The sequence below is a fragment of the Pan troglodytes genome, chromosome 19 (assembly GCF_028858775.2).
Source record: "Pan troglodytes isolate AG18354 chromosome 19, NHGRI_mPanTro3-v2.0_pri, whole genome shotgun sequence".
Classification (NCBI taxonomy): domain Eukaryota; kingdom Metazoa; phylum Chordata; class Mammalia; order Primates; family Hominidae; genus Pan; species Pan troglodytes.
In genome coordinates, this window is record NC_072417.2 from 56,172,145 (window position 1) to 56,189,978 (window position 17,834).

Genomic DNA, 17,834 nt, shown 5'->3' on the forward strand with positions numbered 1-17,834 from the left:
CACGAGGTCAAGAGCTCGAAACCAGCCTAGCCAATATGGTGACACCCCATCTGTAATTAAAAATAAAAAAATTAGCCAGGAGTGGTGGCATACTCCTGTAGTCCCAGCTGCTCGGGAGGCTGAGGCAAAAGAATCGCTAGAACCCTGGAGGCAGAGGTTGCAGTGAGCCAAGATTGCTCCACTGCACTCCAGCCTGGGCGACAGAGCTAGACTCCGTCTCAAAAAAATAAATAAGTACATAAATAAATAAATAAATAAATAAATAAATAAATAAATGTGCATAATTTATATGAAGACTATAAATTTTGGGGAAGGACATCATGTACGACCTGAATAAATAGAGAGACGCGTGATAAACCTCAACAGGAAGCTGGGATATTGCTACCCTGTTTGGAAGGAATCTCTGTTTTTCCTTATGGAACCCCAAAAGCGGTAAGTGAACTGCTTACTTTCAGCTTTAAAACGCTGCCCTCTTTTGTATTGCATTAATGATCGCATTGGTTTTGTGGGGATGCCAGAGATTACTTTGTGCTGTGAGAGGACTTGACCTTGCTGTGTGTAATGGCTGGCAGTCACAGGTAAGAGCTATCGTGTCAGAGGTGGCTAATGACAGTTGTTTGAAGTAAAAGGTTTTTATTATGGAGGCTACCCGTTTCTTCGTACATTTGGATAAGAAAACATGGTTTAGGCCCTAAAAATTGCATGCTTTAATTGCCCTACTCATTAAAAGGCTCCACCTTAAAACCAGTAATCTGATTAAGAAACAACCTAAATTTAAAAGCAGACACTTTTCTGGCAATCTTGTTTTCAGATAATGGTGTTTAGGTCAAAGTTCTGTGCCTTTGAGATATGAATTTTCTACCTTATTTTACCTAAAAGTCATGTCTTTGGAAGTAATTGATAGTCTAAAGGAAGGAGAGAAACTATTTGAACACTGACAAGTAAAGAATCTTTTCAATCTACAAAATCTGTTTCTGTATTTATGTCTGTAGGTCTTTATGTTTATATGTGTCATGATATATCACTACCAAAATATATAAAAGAGCTCTAATTAATTGGCTTAAAGGAAAGTAAGCTCTTACATAAAATATTTTATAGAATAAAAACCAACTCAAATGCCTTTTTTAGTTCACTTGACTTTAGTAATCTTTGGTAAATAAAACCAAACTAGTTTCAAAATTCTTTTCAGTAATTAAAAATCTTAAAGTCATGTTATGTTAAGTAATTCTAATTCTAATTTTTTCACTGAAAATAAGGGTTACTAAGAGTTACAGTAGTAGTTAATATATGTAATTAAAACTACTAGATATACGGGAGGCTGAGGCAGGAAAATTGCTTGAACCCGGGAGGCGGAGGTTGTGGTGAGCCAAGATCACGCCGTTGCACTCCAGCTGGGCAATAAGAGCAAAACTCCATCTCAAAAACAAAAACAAAAAACAAATAAACAAAAACAAAAAAACAAAACTACTAGACATAAGAGAAACAATTTTATATACAAAGTGTATAAAGAAAGATGTGTTTTGGTAAATAAGTTTATTTTTAAAAAGGAAGGCATAGTTTTTGCTTAAAGAAAATTTTGCCTAAGCCAGGAGTGGAGGCTTATGTCTGTAATCCCCAGCACTTTGGGAGGCTGAGGTGGGATCACCTGAGGTTGGGAGTTTGAGACCAGCCTGACCAACATGGAGAAACCCTGTCTCTACTAAAAATACAAAATTAGCCGGGCATGGTGGTGCACGCCTGTAATCCCAGCTACTCAGGAGGCTGAGGCAGGAGAATCACTTGAACCCAGGAGTCGGAGGTCGCCATGAGCAGAGATCACACCATTGCACTCCAGCCTGGGCAACAAGAACCAAACTCTGTCTTCAAAAAATTTTTTTAAAAAAAGAAATTTTGCCTAGTTTAGAGGGTATTTAAAGGTTGTTTCAAAGTGAGAGAAAAAAATGATATAGATAAAACTAAATGGATAGAAAGAGAAAGAATAGAAAGGTGTGGAAGGAATCTTTCATTCCTGGGTGGCCACGTGGTATGGAGCGCCAGCTTTGCTGTGCTCAGTTTCTAAAGGAAAATGTGAGTAGTGAAATTTAAAGATGGCTCCAACTCCCAGAAAGTTGGTTTACTGGATGCATACTGAAATGCAAACTAATAAGGAAAAAGCAAAATAGGCAACCCCTTGGTTATTATTATCTATAATAGCCAAAATGAAAGTAAAAGAGAGTGCTGGGTTGGACCATGAGGCTGGACCAAGCTCAGATGCGGATCTGTTTGAATTCAGGTTATAACTGCCCAACAGATTCTTCCTGCCAGTTGCACAAATAAAGACCACAGCATTGGAGTACGGAAAGAGTTTAATTGATGCAGGGCTGGCCATGCCATGCAGGAAACAGAGTTATTACTACTCAACTCAATCTCTTTGAAGGCTCCTAGGTTAGAGATTTTCCAAAGGCAGTTTGGGAAAGGGGTGGGAGTGAGTAGGAAATGGTTGCTTACTGCTGATTGGTTGAGATGGAGATGAAATCATAGGTGGTTGAAACTGTCTTCTTGAGCTGAGTTGTTCCTGGGTGGAACCATAGGAGGAGTTTGGCAGGTCCAGGCGGAGCCATCGGGTCCAGGTGGAGCCATTGGTGTCAGACATGCAAAAAACCTGAAAAAATATTTCAAAAAGCCAATCCAAAATGGTGATGTTATCTGCAGGAGTAATAGGGAAGTTACATATCTTGTGACCAGTCTACACCTTAGCAGAATTCAGGCTCCTCTCCTCCCGCTAGCCTGGTGGTCTCTCATTAGCTTTACAAAGGCAGCTGAGTTTCAGGGAAGGGCTATTATTATTGAAACTTCCTAAATGTCTTCTAAAGTTAGCTTGGCTTAAGCCCAGGAATAATTAAGGCAGCTTGAAAGTTAAAGGCAAAAAGGGGGGTTGGCTAGATCAGATCTCCTCCACTCCCATAATTTTCTCACTGACAAAAGTTTTGCAAAGGTGGTTTGAAGGTCACTAACCTCAAAGCTACCTACAAAAGGGAAAATGATTTCAGGGCAACAGAAATTACCTGAGACCTGTGGTTAACAAGAAGGAAGTCAATGTGGGGTAAGGGCAAAACCAAATAACTATTGAAACCAGAGGGTATAATGTGATGGAACTCTTGAGTTTTATAGAATGGTATCACCAGCTCCCTGAAGAACATTTACCAAAATGGATTATGACAGTAACCAATTTAGGGGCAGTATCTTTAGTTTTAATTGCGGTAGAGTGGAAAACCATGTTTGGGTTGATGCAGGACACACAGCTCACTATTGAACAATTACAGATGGCTATACAGGATCCAGACACACAGGAGGTTATTCCTGTAGGAACAGCCAGCCTAGTAGATCGGACAAAAGCCACTGTCAGGTCTGTCTACCCTGAGAAGGAGCACTGTCCAACTCCACCTATAAATGCCAAGTAGAGCATCCCATATGAAGCAACTGATATGTTTCATACGCAAGTCATGTTGGACTGGCTTTATGAAGATAGGGATATTCACTCACTGAATATGCCCATTGCCTAGATCATGGTAAAAGGTGTGGTTAAGAGGGCATCCTTAACCACATGTTACCCTTGCAGAATCTTAACAGTTGAGAAGCTTTAGCTTACAGATGACAATAAAAACATAAGGTTAATTAACAAGAGAGGAGAGAGTCATGGGACTCCTCCCAGCAGGGTAGAAATGTTTAGAGGGTTATTAAGAATAAAATGAAATAAATACAAATTGATGGGGTTAAAACAGAAGTTTAATAGAACACTATTGAATATAGGATGAACCAAAGGGAGCCCCTGCTGGTCCCCCAACATTAAAGGGACACAAATCAACTTTCTGTGCTTAACTCAAATGGGAGAAATTTTTTAAAAATAAAAAGGCAAAATTACAATGAGAAAGCTGACATTGTCTGGGGCATTGTTGAGGCACGTTAATTAAGATAAAGACTGACAAAAGGGCCTGGGTGCTTTGGCTCAACCCTCTGTTGGGAGCCCAAATTATTTTTCACAAGAAAGGGTAAAATGGACTGGAGGTGGAAAAGAAAAGTTCCTGGAACCAGAACATAAAAATGTAAAGGTTGATATGATTATGAAAGTTGGAATGTTTCAACAGGTATTATGTAAAGTAGTTGCATCTCCTTCACCTAAATGTTTTATGAAAATAAATATTATGTCTGGCTTGGGAACGCTTCCCCTACCTAGTACTGCAAAACAGAAGGCATGTAACCTTGCCCTTCGAAAAGTACTAAATGGGAACCAGTAGGATTGTCTGAGCTCACAGAGTGTAGAGTGGAAGCTGGAATGCTAGTAAGTACAAATTTTCTATTCCATAATCCTTGTGGAGAATTTACTGGGGGTTAGAGGGTGATGTCAGAGAAATACTAATAGGAACAGCAATGTCCCAAACAGTTCCGTGATAAAATGGAAATGTTTCATATAGGATCTTGCTATCTGGGGAATGCAAAGAGGAGCAGGGACCCTCTTTTTCCCCAGGGCTGACTCTGGAACTATGTGAGGAGCTGCTGGATTCTATAGTGCCCAATAAACAGCTCTCATCTTGCTGAAAAAGAGCTGCTTGGTTTGTGGATGGCAGCTCCAAGGTGAAGGGACAAAATATCCTGTTTGGGAGGCTTGCTACTCTGACTGAAGAATCGTCAAGGAAACCTTTCTTCTTTGGAGCTCTTTATAGCTTACAAAGTATACTGTTTTTTGAGCAAAATTTACCTTTCTCTGTACCTGATTTCTCCAAAATTTGGAAACAATTTTCGTGTATTCTTTTTTTATGGCAATATAGTTATAGTCCAGTAAGAATCTGTTTTCTTTTGTATCAGGACACAATTGGAGATGCTGGTTATTTTACCAAGGCTTTGACTGGAAATGCATATTTTCTGTTATGACAACACTGTTTTGAGGAATAGAAGTTGACTTTATACAGTGAATAAAAAGCCTCCAGGACAAACTGACTTGGTACTTTGTCTAAATGGTTCCCTTACAAGGTTTGTGGCCTGTGGTGAGTAAAGAATGTCACTTTTTGACAGGCCCAGAAACCCCAAGATATTAATATTTTGGGACCTCAACAAGAGAGAAATTTGTACAGGTATTACAAGCACAGTATTTTGGTGAATCCTTGGCTTGGATTCTGGCCTTGAGGCTTTTAAAGTCTAATCTCAGATTGTTTACAAAAAAATGTTGCAGCAAAGACGATATAAAGGGCCGTATGTGGCCAATCACTATTCTTGCTGCATTTTGTAGAAATAATCAGGCCAAGTATAATGAGACTAAAATTAATTTTGCAAATAAATTGGTCTGATTATGATTCAGCCTTGGTAGAAATGGGGAAACTGGAGAGAGAAAAGTTTAGCTTCTAGCCCTGACCATTATTTTTGAGTTTTTATTATTTGTGTACAATCTGGGCTAAATTCTGAGTTTTTTCCTGGCTACAACAAGTCTCTGCAGAAGTACCGAGTCTTCATTTTCTTCATGATCCTTTTAGTTTTCTCCCTAAAGGAATGGGTTCTCTTTTGTTTTTGTTGTTCTGGCTTACAAATTCTCTTTTGATTGGAATCCTCCTGTGCATTATATTTCTACTAATCAAATTATTGATGTTATGTATCTGTCTTTGTTTTACTTCTTCTGAGAAAACCAAAGTCTTAGTATTTTAAAGACTACAGACAATTCAACAAAGCCTGTAAATCCCTCTCATTTGGAATCCCACTGGGCCTAATCTGTTTTCCATTGCCAACACACTGCTGCTAAAGCTATCCCACATCAAGCACTCTCCCTAAAGGCTCAGCAACCATTGTGGAAGAGAGGTGCATGTGAGATTCTAAAAGCTGGATTAGGGAGGTGGAATATGGAAGCCAAAGCAACTCCATCTTGGATGCTAGTCAGCCATGTTGACTTCTGAATAACCCCAGTTCCAGGAAGTCCTTTAAGATTTCTAGTTTATCTATTATTCCTTGTGTAAGAGAGGTGCTTACCGTAAATCCTGCCCTTAAATCAAACAACCTTGATGTTGTCGTACTTCAATTGTCCTACACACCCCTTCTGAGTCACATATACCATTTCCCTATGGTATAAAAGCCTTGACTCTGGAGGGGTAATCGCGTGGATATCCACCATTTAGTCTAGCCTCTGCCCTAGACACAGACATGGCTTCCATTTATAAGTCCCTATTAACTGTTTTTTTCTAAATAACTGTCCTTGTCAGCCTCCTTCTTCAGCCTCTCAGCTTCCTCTGACTTCGAGGATAGGTTTACATAGGCAGAATAGGAATCTTTTTTTCTTCTTTTCTTTTTCTTTTTTTTTTTTTTTTTTTTGAGCTGGAGTTTCACTCTTGTTGCCCAGGCTGGAGTGCAGTGGCGCGATCTCGGCTCACCGCAATATCCGCCTCCCAGTTTCAAGCGATTCTCCTGCCTCAGCCTCCTGAGTAGCTGGGATTACAGGCATGCACCACTATGCCTGGCTAATTTTGCATTTTTAGTAGAGACAGGGTTTCTTCATGTTGGTCAGGATGGCCTCGAACTCCTGACCTCAGGTGATCCACCTGCCTTAGCCTCCCAAAGTGCTGGGATTACAGGTGTGAGCCACAGTGCCTGGCTTTTTTTTTTTTTTTTTTTTTTTTTTTTTTAGAGACAGAGTCTTGCTCTGGCCCAGGCTGGACTGCAGTGGCGCCATCTCGGCTCACTGCAATTTCCGCCTCCTGGGTTCAAGAAAGTCTCCTGCCTCAGCCTCCTGAGTAGCTGGGATTAAAGGTGCCCAACATCATGCCCGGCTAATTTTTGTATTTTTAGTAGATGTGGGGTTTCGCCATGTTGGCCATGCTGGTCTCGAACCCCTGACCTCAGGTGATCCACCCGCCTCGGCCTCCCAAAGTGTTGGGATTACAGGCGTGAGCCACCGTACCCAGCAAGATTTTTATTTCAGTATTGTTCATTACAGAAAAAAAAAAACTGAAAAAATATATATTTATCAGAAGGTGAATATGTCACACACTATTAAATATTTTGCTGCAATTACAAAAATTAAAGTTAAAAAATTTGCATGCAGAAGGTTCTCCAAGAGACACTGTAAAAAGTAAAAAGCATACAGCAGAATAATTTATAAAGATTATCAGAGTTATATTTAAAAATTGTTAAGCAAACTCAAGTATTTCTACCTACACTTTTATATGAATGTACATGAATAGGAAAAGATAAATGTTCCTCACCAAACTGACAACAGTGAGAAAATGGGAGAGGATAGATTAAAAGGGAGTTTTGAAATCTCTTTCTTAAATACTTCTTATTAACAAGAAGGCATTCATTAGTTACTGATGTAGTAAGCCAAGAACTAAATAAGAGGCAAAATGAAATAATAAAACAATGAGTAAGTTGGTTGTGTAATAGGAGCATTTAATGAAGACCACAACTCAGCTTGTACAGATCAGAGATACGAGAAACTGAATTCTACCTTCTGCTGTTCTTAGAAAGAGAAGTTCCTGCAATGAACGTAGGGGTGCATATGTCTTTACAACAGAATGATCTATATTCTTTTGGGTATATACCCAGTAATGGGTTGGCTGGGTCGAATGGTATTTCATTCTTATCAGTTCCTACTTCATCAGTTCCACTCTCAACCATTTCACATTGCTTCACTCTATCCTGTACCCACCCTAATTTTCCTTATAGCAGCTTCTCACCACATGACCATATGTGTGCATGTATGTAAGTATGTACGCATACATTTTCTTTGGTCTTTGAGGAATCACTGTCTTCCACAATGGTTGAACTAATTTATACTCCCACCACCAGTGTATAAGCATTCCGCCTTCTCCACACACTGGGACCTAATAGAGGGCAGAAGGTGGGAGGAGGGAGAGGATCAGGAAAAATAACTAATGATCACCAGGCTTAACACCTCGGTGATGAAATAATTTGTACAACAAACATGAATGACACAAGTTTACATATGTAACAAACATGCACATGTACTTCTGAACTTAAAAGTTAAAACAGAGAGAGAGAAGTTCCTTATCTGAACCTGGATTAGGATATAAGAGAAGCAATTTGATCTGGGGAGGATACCCATTGGGTATTCCATTTCCTTAGCACCTCAATAAATTGGTGGGATTGTCCCTGTGGTTTATGTTGCCTCCACAAGTATCTATGTGGGGGAGGCAGCAGCGGAGAGATTTTCCAGAGATCTGCTAGCTGGCCACATGGGCAAGCAAGCTACAGCCTTTTTCTATCTTGATGGGCCTTTGAATGATCTCCACCATCTTCAGGAGTCCTTGCAGAAGACTCTGGGCTGGGCATTGAGGATGCCAACCACCAGCTGCAGATGTTGAGGGCAGTAAGCAAGAGCACTGTCAGGAGCATTTATGACACCTTTTCCGATATGTTGCAAATGCTGCATCCCAGAGAATACTGAAATCTACCACAGATAGCAGACTCACTAGGGTCTGCAGAAGATTTGCAGATTAGTCAAAACTAAAGTCAAAGGCTGGGCCCAGTGGCTCATGCCTGTAATCCCAGCACTTTGGGAGGCTGAGGCAGGTGGATCACGAGGTCAGGAGATCGAGACCATCCTGGCTAACACTGTGAAACCCCATCTCTACCAAAAATATAAAAATTTAGCCGGGCGTGGTGGTGGGCGCTTGTACTCCCAGTTACTCGGGAGGCTGAGGCAGGAGAATGGGGTGAACCCAGAAGTCGGAGGTTGCAGTGAGCTGAGATCGTGCCACTGCACTCTAGCCTGGGCAACAGAGTGAGACTCCGTCTCAAAACAAACAAACAAAAAAACAAACAAACAAACAAAAAAACTAAAGTCAAAACGCAGAAGCCTCAACCAAACGTTTTATTTTTCCTCACACTCAAATAACATGGTAATTGACCCTTTTTGGAAATTTCACTTGTAGCTATCTATTCATCTTACTCTCTTTGTCTGTCATCAAAATATTTCATCCGAGTTTCCCACAGGATATTTTAAATCACTCTTATCTGAACATCATTGTAAATTAAATTACGCAGCACACCTTGTATAACATTCCAGGTTTTAAAAAGATCCACTTGCTAAGAGCCCTCTTGTACCACCTAGTCCAAAACACTAAATTCATTCTTTCTCTTTCCTTGAAAAGCCTGCCCTTAGTCCAGCCTTCTTTTTAAGATAATTTCCAACAAATAGCCTTGAACCCAGGATTTCTACCTTTAAACATACATTACCGCTTCTGCAAAATCATGCCATATCTATTAAAATTCCTAAATTATCTTGTTTTATTTAGTCCAACATATGTTTGGGCTTAATTTGGTTACTCTCCTAAGCTCTTAGAGTCTGGCAGGAATTTTTTTTTTTTTTGAGATGGAGTCTCACTCTGTCACCAGGCTAGAGTGCAGTGGCACGAGCTTGGCTCACTGCAACCTCCGCCTCCTGGGTTCAAGTGATTCTCCTACCTCAGCTTCCTGAGTAGCTGGGACTACAGGTGCTCACCACCACACCCAGCTACTTTCTGTGTTTTTAGTAGAGATGGGGTTTCACCATGTTGGCCAGGATGGTCTCCATCTCCTGACCTTGTGGTCCACGCGTCTTGGCCTCCCAAAGTGTTGAGATTACAGGCGTGAGCCACCATGCCCAGCCAGAAATGTATTTTTTAAAGAGAGCTGAGAGATGAGTCACATGTGGTGACTGAATAGCATTTAGATGTAGTTCCAAACAAGTGATGTGCGTGAGAAAAATTGTTTGCTTTTTACTTACTTTAACTTTTTGCTTTTTGAGGAAAATACCAAAAGGTGGTCTTAGGAGTAAGGTGAGGGGTAATATCTTTCAAAAGTAAGCAAAGAAAAAGGAGGAGGAATAAGAGGAGGAAGAAAGAGAATATAACAAAAATAATTCTACTTTTTTTTCATTCTCTCTGATTGGTGTTCAGACAAGAGTTGAACAAAAGGTGGTGTCTCCTTATCAGTGAAATATCAGGGTGGATATTCTCTGTTGCATCACTGAGTCTATGTACATGGTGCCAAAAAATAAATTACTCAATTAAGCTTGATTTTCTTTTCTCTGTCTCTGTCTGTGTTTCTCACTGAATGATTTTAAACTGCACACCAGACATTGTATTCAATTGTCCAAGATGCTCTGCACTCCTCCATTTTGTAATATCCATGATGCTTTAGGAAATAATTCCAACTCCAGGAATGAGAGGAGTATTGATTAATCAAAGCCAAACAAGATAATCCCATCAGATTGTCTGAGGAACCTGGAGTGACACCAGTAAAGGCTTGGGTTTTTCCTTGCACCAGTTATGGGTCCAGAGCAGACACAAGACAATTACAGCAAAGGGAAGAATTTTATTTCAGGATTGAGGGAGGGGCTCTTTTTTTTTTTTCTATCCTTAGATCCTACAAATTGGACTAGGGCCTACTGCTAGCCCTGAACAGAAGCCATTATTATGGGCAGCAAAATAAAGAGGCCATGAGAAGCCATGTCCTTGATGGAGTTGTTGAACTGTTGGATTAACCAACCTGAAATTCCATTCCCTATTATTAGATGTCCAGTCTTATGAGCCATACATTTATTATTTTAGGCCAATCTGAGTGGCATTTTCTATTACTAATAAATGCATCCTAACTACTTAAAGCCAAAGTAAATGCTTACTTCTAATTATTTGGTGGGGGAAAAAAATGTCCCTTGAGCCAAACAGTCTATTGTCAATTGCCTAAATAATTCGGCGTCCTGAGAATATACTTCGAGCATTTAGTTACTGAATCTAGAACACATTGCTGTGCACAGGTTGAATTGGTGGTCTATTTCTTGGCCACAGACTGACTCTAGGTCCTGTGATCTGCATGCGCATTAGAGGGAAGGTCAGGCACTGCTGAGCTGTCAGCCTGAATGGACCATTAATTGACCATAGTCAATATAGTTGTATATTCCTCATTTCCTTACTTTCACCAGCAGTAAGAAAATAAAGATTATTGTCTAGAATGCAAGCACTTTAGTGAAAGCAGCAAGAATGCCTTTTTGTGGAAGGCTCCCACTCACCTATTATTGCTTCATTCTACCACTACCACCACATTTCAAGCTTAAGCCTCTCCTTTTTAGTGTGTGACTATGAAAACAAAGCCTGTGTCTATGCCTTTGCTTAGTAATTGCATCCTTGGTAAGTCAGCAGTGAACTTGGAGTGTAAGGCATATTTTATTAGAAAAGATGTATAAGTAAACGGCTAAGTTGCAGGGCTTAACTTTCTCTTCCCCCTAGCTGGTCACTCCTACCTTGCTTAACTCTAGCTAAACCATTGGAATCCTTGGCTAAACCAATGGAATCCTTGTCCTTCAGAGTGATGGGTCTTGTCCAACTGACTTAGAAGGACAAGCCCCTTGCAATTGATGGCTTAGTCCCATAGATCTCATTCTACCTGACAAGAGAAGCGAACCCTCTTCCGTGGTACTCTTCCTTAGGTCAGCTCTCATCATTTTTCCTCTTCACCTCTCTAATCCTCTCTTTTTCTTATTGTCTTTATCTCCATGACTGTAGATTCAATTCAACCCAGTTAATAGTTCTGGAGCGCCTGAGTGAAACTTGGGATATAATCGGCCTGTTGTCCTGTGTTAGGTGCTGAGATATTTGAGAGACAGGTGCTAATTTCCTCATGGAGGTTGTATGTTGATTTTGAGGACACACACACACACACAAACACACACACAATGTTTAACTATGAAAAATGTCATAGGAGCAAGCTTAACAACATCTTACCAAGTTTGATACATGGAGAAGCTTTTGAAGAAATAGTAAGGAAAGGCCTTCCAGAAGAGGAAATGTCTGAGCTATGTCTTAGAAAAAAAAAATAGAATTAATAAACAGAAGAAAGACCATTCCAGGCAGATGGAGCAAAGTTGTGAAAGCAAGGTAGAAGAAGGCATATATGGTGTTACCTGTAGGGAGGTGGCATGAGCCTTAGGAGGAAGAGGTAGTAATTAGAGATTTGGTAATACAAGTAGGTCATGAGAAGTCTTGTGTGTTATTCTAAGTCATTTTTGAAGTTATGTTTAGAGGAATTGTATGATCTAATCAAAATATTTGTTAAGGTTCAACTAGCTGTTGAACTAAATAATCTCTAAATTTTAAGTGGATTAACACAACAACAACAAAATTATTATTCATGGTACAATCTAATGAGGGTGTTAATTGTTGGATGGATTTCCTCCAAGAAAGGATTCAGGGACTCAAACACCATAAACCTTGTGAATTCACCATCTTCACTCACAGCTCCTAGAGTTTCTGTAGTTGGGGAAAGAGGCTATATGGAAAGGTATAGCAGTAGTTACCTACTTCAGCCCCAAAAGACACAGACACAGACACACACACATATACACACATAAACATGCAAAATTTCGGTCATACTCCATTGACAAGAACTAATCACAAGCTCAATCTAAACGCAAGGGGGATCCTGGCATATGTGCCCCTGGAGGCAGCACTTCCCTGCAACAACTCAACACTGTGAAAGAGAGACATCAAGCTTGGCTGAGCAGGTCTCTGTCTCTGGTGTGAACAGGGAAAGAGTATGATTAGGTTAACGTTTTAGAAAGTCCATTCTGGCTGCAGGAAGGAAGACGTGTGGAAGACAAGAAAGAGGGAGAGAGGAGGACCAGTGAAGAGGCTGTGGCCCCCATATGGTGGTAAATGACGGGGGTCAGCTACTATTACAGCTCAGTAGTGGTAGAGATGGAAAAGAAGGAAAAGAGAAGGAATCAGGAAACACTTCAGAGATGACATCACCAGGACTTGGTGCCCAAATTCACAGTGATATATGCATAGTGAGGGGCAAAGAAAAGTGTGGTTTGACTTTCTAACTTGGGATATGATCAACTGTTTGGCTCATGCAGCAAATTCCAGGAGTAAAAGAGAAAAAGCTATTTGGAAGTAGAGGAGAAAGGTGGGATTATTAAATCTGTTTTTTCATAATACACAAAACTTGAAATTATCTAGTAGAAGTTATCTTGTACATACATGAAGGAGGCCTTTTGTAAACCTAGGCCTGGAACTCAGAGAAAAAGCTATATTGAAGATGGGGATATAGAGTTGGAATTGCAATTATAAAATCATATTATATAGAACCCATGAGAGTTGAAACTTGGGGCGTGCAGCTGAGAACTTGTTCCCCTGAAACCCTCATTCTTTCTCTGGCCCCCAATATATTCTTTTCAATCAACCAATATCTAGTTTATTGTTAAATTTTCTTCCCCGAAACTCACACTGTTTTTTCTAAATGCATGATTTGATTAGATTCTTCATGATTTCTTAAGTGTAAAACTACCGTATGATCAAAAATTTTGGGACTTCCAGTTAAGATGTAAGACTAAGCAAGCTCAGCATTTTCCTCCCTCAGCCCCATTATTAGAAACATTTGCATTTGTGAAGACTGTGTTAACTAAAGAATACATATTTACACTTTAAAATGGGAAATTTTCAGAGTCTAGAATCAAAGAGTGAGTACACTCAATGCCTCAGCCACCAGAGGGACGTGGATTGGATCTAAGCCTTAGGAGAGGAAATTTTACTTCCCTGTGGAGCAGTGGCAAAGTATATAGCAGTAGCATAACTGAATTTCCTCATGCCTAGAGGCAGAAGAGATAAATCACACACTGGCCTGGGGTCTGGACCCTAGAAGTGAGCCGCACACCATGCAATTGGTGGAAATAGAGTAACTTGCAAGAAGCGAACCCTGAGCTCTGCTATGCATTAGTTGAGATCTAAACTCCCATCAATCACTGTGAAACACAGTCCAGAATGAAGAAACAACTTAAAAACAGGTGTGAACCTAGCAACCATCTCAAGGCTGAAGCACAGGCAATTTTGCAACACCTCCCTATCTCCAATCCAGAATGTCTTTTTAATCCGGTTTACAGGCTGGAATTCTACTAAAGACGAACTCACAGTCAAAAATTACAAAACATGGAAGAAACACTCCGTCCTAAAACTTAGTCAGTAGATGAGAAACCAAACCATAATACACCCAAGGAAGTAGAATAAATCTAAACAGAAAATTAAATCAATATCTTAACGTTTGTTAAAAGAAAGATAAAATGAAGAAGTGGACTTTCTATTCAAGGGCAAGAAATTAACATTTGAAAAATAGTTTTAAAAGAAACAAGTAGAAATCTTGCAGGTAAAAAAATAGTCAATATAATTTAAAGCTCAATTGAATTTTATCTAATATAATATAATGTCCTTGAAGGCAAAGGTGGTTGTTTTTTTTTTTTTTTGTCTGCTTTGTTTATTGTTTAAACCCTAACACTTAAAACAGTACCTGATACATAATTTGCAATCAATATATGTATTTTTAATGGATAAATTAGTGGGTTAAATGGTAGATTGGCAGAGAAAAATTAGTGAGTTAGAAAATAGAACTAAATAAATCACACAGAAAACATACCAAGAAACAAAAACATTAAAGAAAGAAAGAAAGTGAAGAGGCCTGGACAAAAGAAAGCAATACTGTATCACAACATTCATCTAATAAGGATTCCAGAATAACAAAGTAGAAAGAATGGAACAAAGGCAATATTCAAAGGAATGCTGTCCAGTAAGTTTACAGTATTTAAAATGTATAAAGAACTCCTAAAAATAATAAAAGTTGAACAAGCAAAGAAAGAAATGGGCAGGTCATTAAGAGGCAATTCACTGAAAAGACCCAAAGAGTACAATTAACATATGAAAAGATGCTCAGGCCCATTAGTAATCAGGAAACTCAACAGAAAACAACAGTTAGGGCTCAGTGTGCTGGCTAGAGCCTGTAATTCCAGCTACTTTGCAGGCTGAGGTGGGAGGATCACTTGAGTCTAGGAGTTCAAGTCCATCCTAGGCAACATAGAAAAAAAAAACAGATAAATAAAGAAAACAACAATTGGACACTATATCTTGCCCATCGGATTGGAAAGAATTAAATAATCTGATAACATCAAGTGTGAGAAAACGACAACTTTTATGCAGTGTAGGTAGGACTATAATTTGAAGCAATTCATTTTGACACTAATTAGTCTAGCCAAAGATGTGCACACTACAACACAACACATTTGTTTCTAGTTGCTACCCTAGAGAAATTCTCACCTATGTATCCAAGGTAACAAATGTTAACAACAAAATTCATTGCCACATTGTATGTAATAGTGAAATGTGCAAACAGGCCAACTGCCCTAAAGTGACTGAATGAACAATTAAACTGTGGTTTATTTACACCATGACACGATTACACAGCATGTAAAATAGATTAACTAGACCTGCATGTGTCAACAAAGATGAATTTCCAAGACTCATGATGAGTGGGGGAAAAAAATGCAACTAAGATAGGTATATTATGACACAAAACAGTACTATACATACATTGCTTAAGGAGACATGCCTGTGTAATAAGTATACAAAAAACATACATGAGAAATACACGCTTACTTCACGATGGTGGTTATCCCCAGGGAAGAAAAAGGGACAATGTGTGTGTTGCAGAGAGGAGATACAGGAAAGTGAGATTTCAGTTCAATTTTTACAGAATTTTAAAAAATATATGATGCAAGAATTGAAAAATGTTAACTCAAACTCAGTTATATTGTTGTTTGTGCTTTTTTAATCTTTAGTACATTTAAAAAATTTTAAATACCTTTTAAAAGAATGAGAACAAAGTAAAGACATTTTAGGCATGCAAATATTAACAAAATTTACAACCTAGAGACCCTTCCTCACACACCATAAGTGGATTTATGTATTTTAGTTTAAAAAAACAAAAGGGAAGAAGTGAAATATGAGAAACAATGGTGAGCACAAAACATTGAAATCATGTTGGAAATTTTAAATAACCATAGACAATAAAAAATATATATTGATTATTACTATTAATGTTTTGTTATAACATACAACAAAGGCAAAACACTAGATGAAATTACAAAAAGATGGGAGAATGAAAGTTGGGAAAAAATGAAAGCATGATTATTTTTGAATGTGCTTGGGGGAGGAAAGCGATATTAATTGTAGGCCTTGTTAGCAAAACATAAACTTCAGCATATATGTTCCAAATTTTAGCTGATGGCTAAAAGCATATAAATACAATGTATGATTTCCAAATTGAAAGGAAAAAAGTGCAAAATATAAAAAGCTTTATGAATTCAACAGAAGGCAGAGTATCAAAAACAAACAAAAGAAAAAGCACGTGAATGGTAACTGCAAAATAATATTTAAGTAATCAAAATAAATGTGATTAGATTTAATTCACACATAAAAGTCAGAGATTCTCAGATTTGATAAAGAAAAAAGTGGATATTATGCTATTTGCAATAGACATTAAAAACTATTTAAAGGCCAGGGGAGTGGCTCATGCCTGTAATCCAAGCACTTTGGGAGGCCAAGGTGGGAGGATCTCTTAATGCCCAGAGTCTGAGACCAGCCTGGCCAATATAGTAAGACCCTATCTCTACCAAAAAAATAAAAAGCCTGCTTAAAAACTATACCTGAAGTTCTAAAAATAAAAGAATGGAAGAATATATCAGGCAAATAAAAATAAATAAATCAAACAAATAAAAAACAAACCCCACCACCCCCAACAAAAACAAAACAGAGAAAAAAAAGATGCAAGAGAAAAGGAAGTTGAAATAGCAATAATAAAATCAAATAAAATAGAAAGCAAACTAAAAACACTAAGAATTATGGAAAGGAAAATAAAAGCCAAATGCTGATCATAATCACTAATATTATGTATATATATTTTTACAAAATTAGAACTCTATTAAATATTGTTTACTATTTATTTTCATCTATTTTATTTTATTTTATTTTTAGAGATGGAGTCTTGCCATGTTGCCCAGGCTGGACTTGAACTCCCAGGTTCAAGTGATCCTCCTGCCTCAGCCTCCAAGGAGCTGGAATTATGAGTGTGTGCCACTGCACTCAGCTTTGTTTTAATTTGCTGATAGAGGAATATTTCATCATTCCCAGACATTCTTCAATACCATGATGTCTAATATTTTCCATCATGTGGATGGCCTATAATTTATTATTTTTATTGTTGGACATAAGGAAGATCCTTTGTAATTTTTTGGTAGTATAAATAACACTGTAATGGACACTCTTTTGCATAAATCCTTATGTAGTTTTCTGCATGGTTTTGCATTTGTCCTTGACAGATAAAGAGTATAAAGAGCTAAATATACATGGGTGGAAAATTATTTGTTTGGCATCTTCAGATTAACCAGTGTGATACATTATAGGAAAGAGTTAGACATATTAGATAAGCAACAAATTTGACTTAACAAATGCTCCCCTTTGTTGACAGGAATGTCCAGAAGGAGCAGGAAAGCATCATCTTGGCCCTTTCTCTTAATAAGGGATGGTTGCTTTGGTCCAGCTGCTATGCTGAGGTCTTTGGAAACAAAGAGATAGAAAGACAGAAGCCCTGTCCTCAAGCACCTGTGAGCTTCTCAGAAGACAGCACATAACAGATGAACAACAACACAGCATGACAATTGCTCTAAAGCAGGTGCCAAATCAGTTTGACCATGCCTTTTCAGCCCTGCATTTGTTTTGCACTTTTCTAATCAAATCAGCGTTAGAAGTTGTTCGAAATAACGGAAATATTGGTAGTATTGATTAACAAAAATTGAATACTACATATTTGAAGTATTCTTATTATATATTTGTGTTTCTAGAAGCACTCTTTTCACTTATATGGCTCTAGGTTTGTGATAGCTTCTCAAGTAGCCAATCTACATACTTAATCTCTGGCCTTCTGCGTCTAATCCATCAGTTTAATCCTTCAAAAATTTAATTGGGGCCTGGCGTGGTGGCTCACACCTGCAATCTCAC

At 38.5% G+C, this 17,834-nt stretch overlaps 1 long non-coding RNA gene across 1 annotated transcript in view; it reads right to left on the minus strand.

Annotated features, from left to right (window-relative positions):
* Nucleotides 1-2,383: 2,383 nt before the first annotated feature.
* LOC107969244 (uncharacterized) overlaps nucleotides 2,384-17,834 on the minus strand; it is a 63,744-nt gene continuing 48,293 nt past the window's right edge. The window contains exon 3 of the long non-coding RNA XR_001710942.3: nucleotides 2,384-2,641. This is a non-coding gene — a long non-coding RNA (uncharacterized LOC107969244). The remainder of the gene's footprint in view (nucleotides 2,642-17,834) is intronic.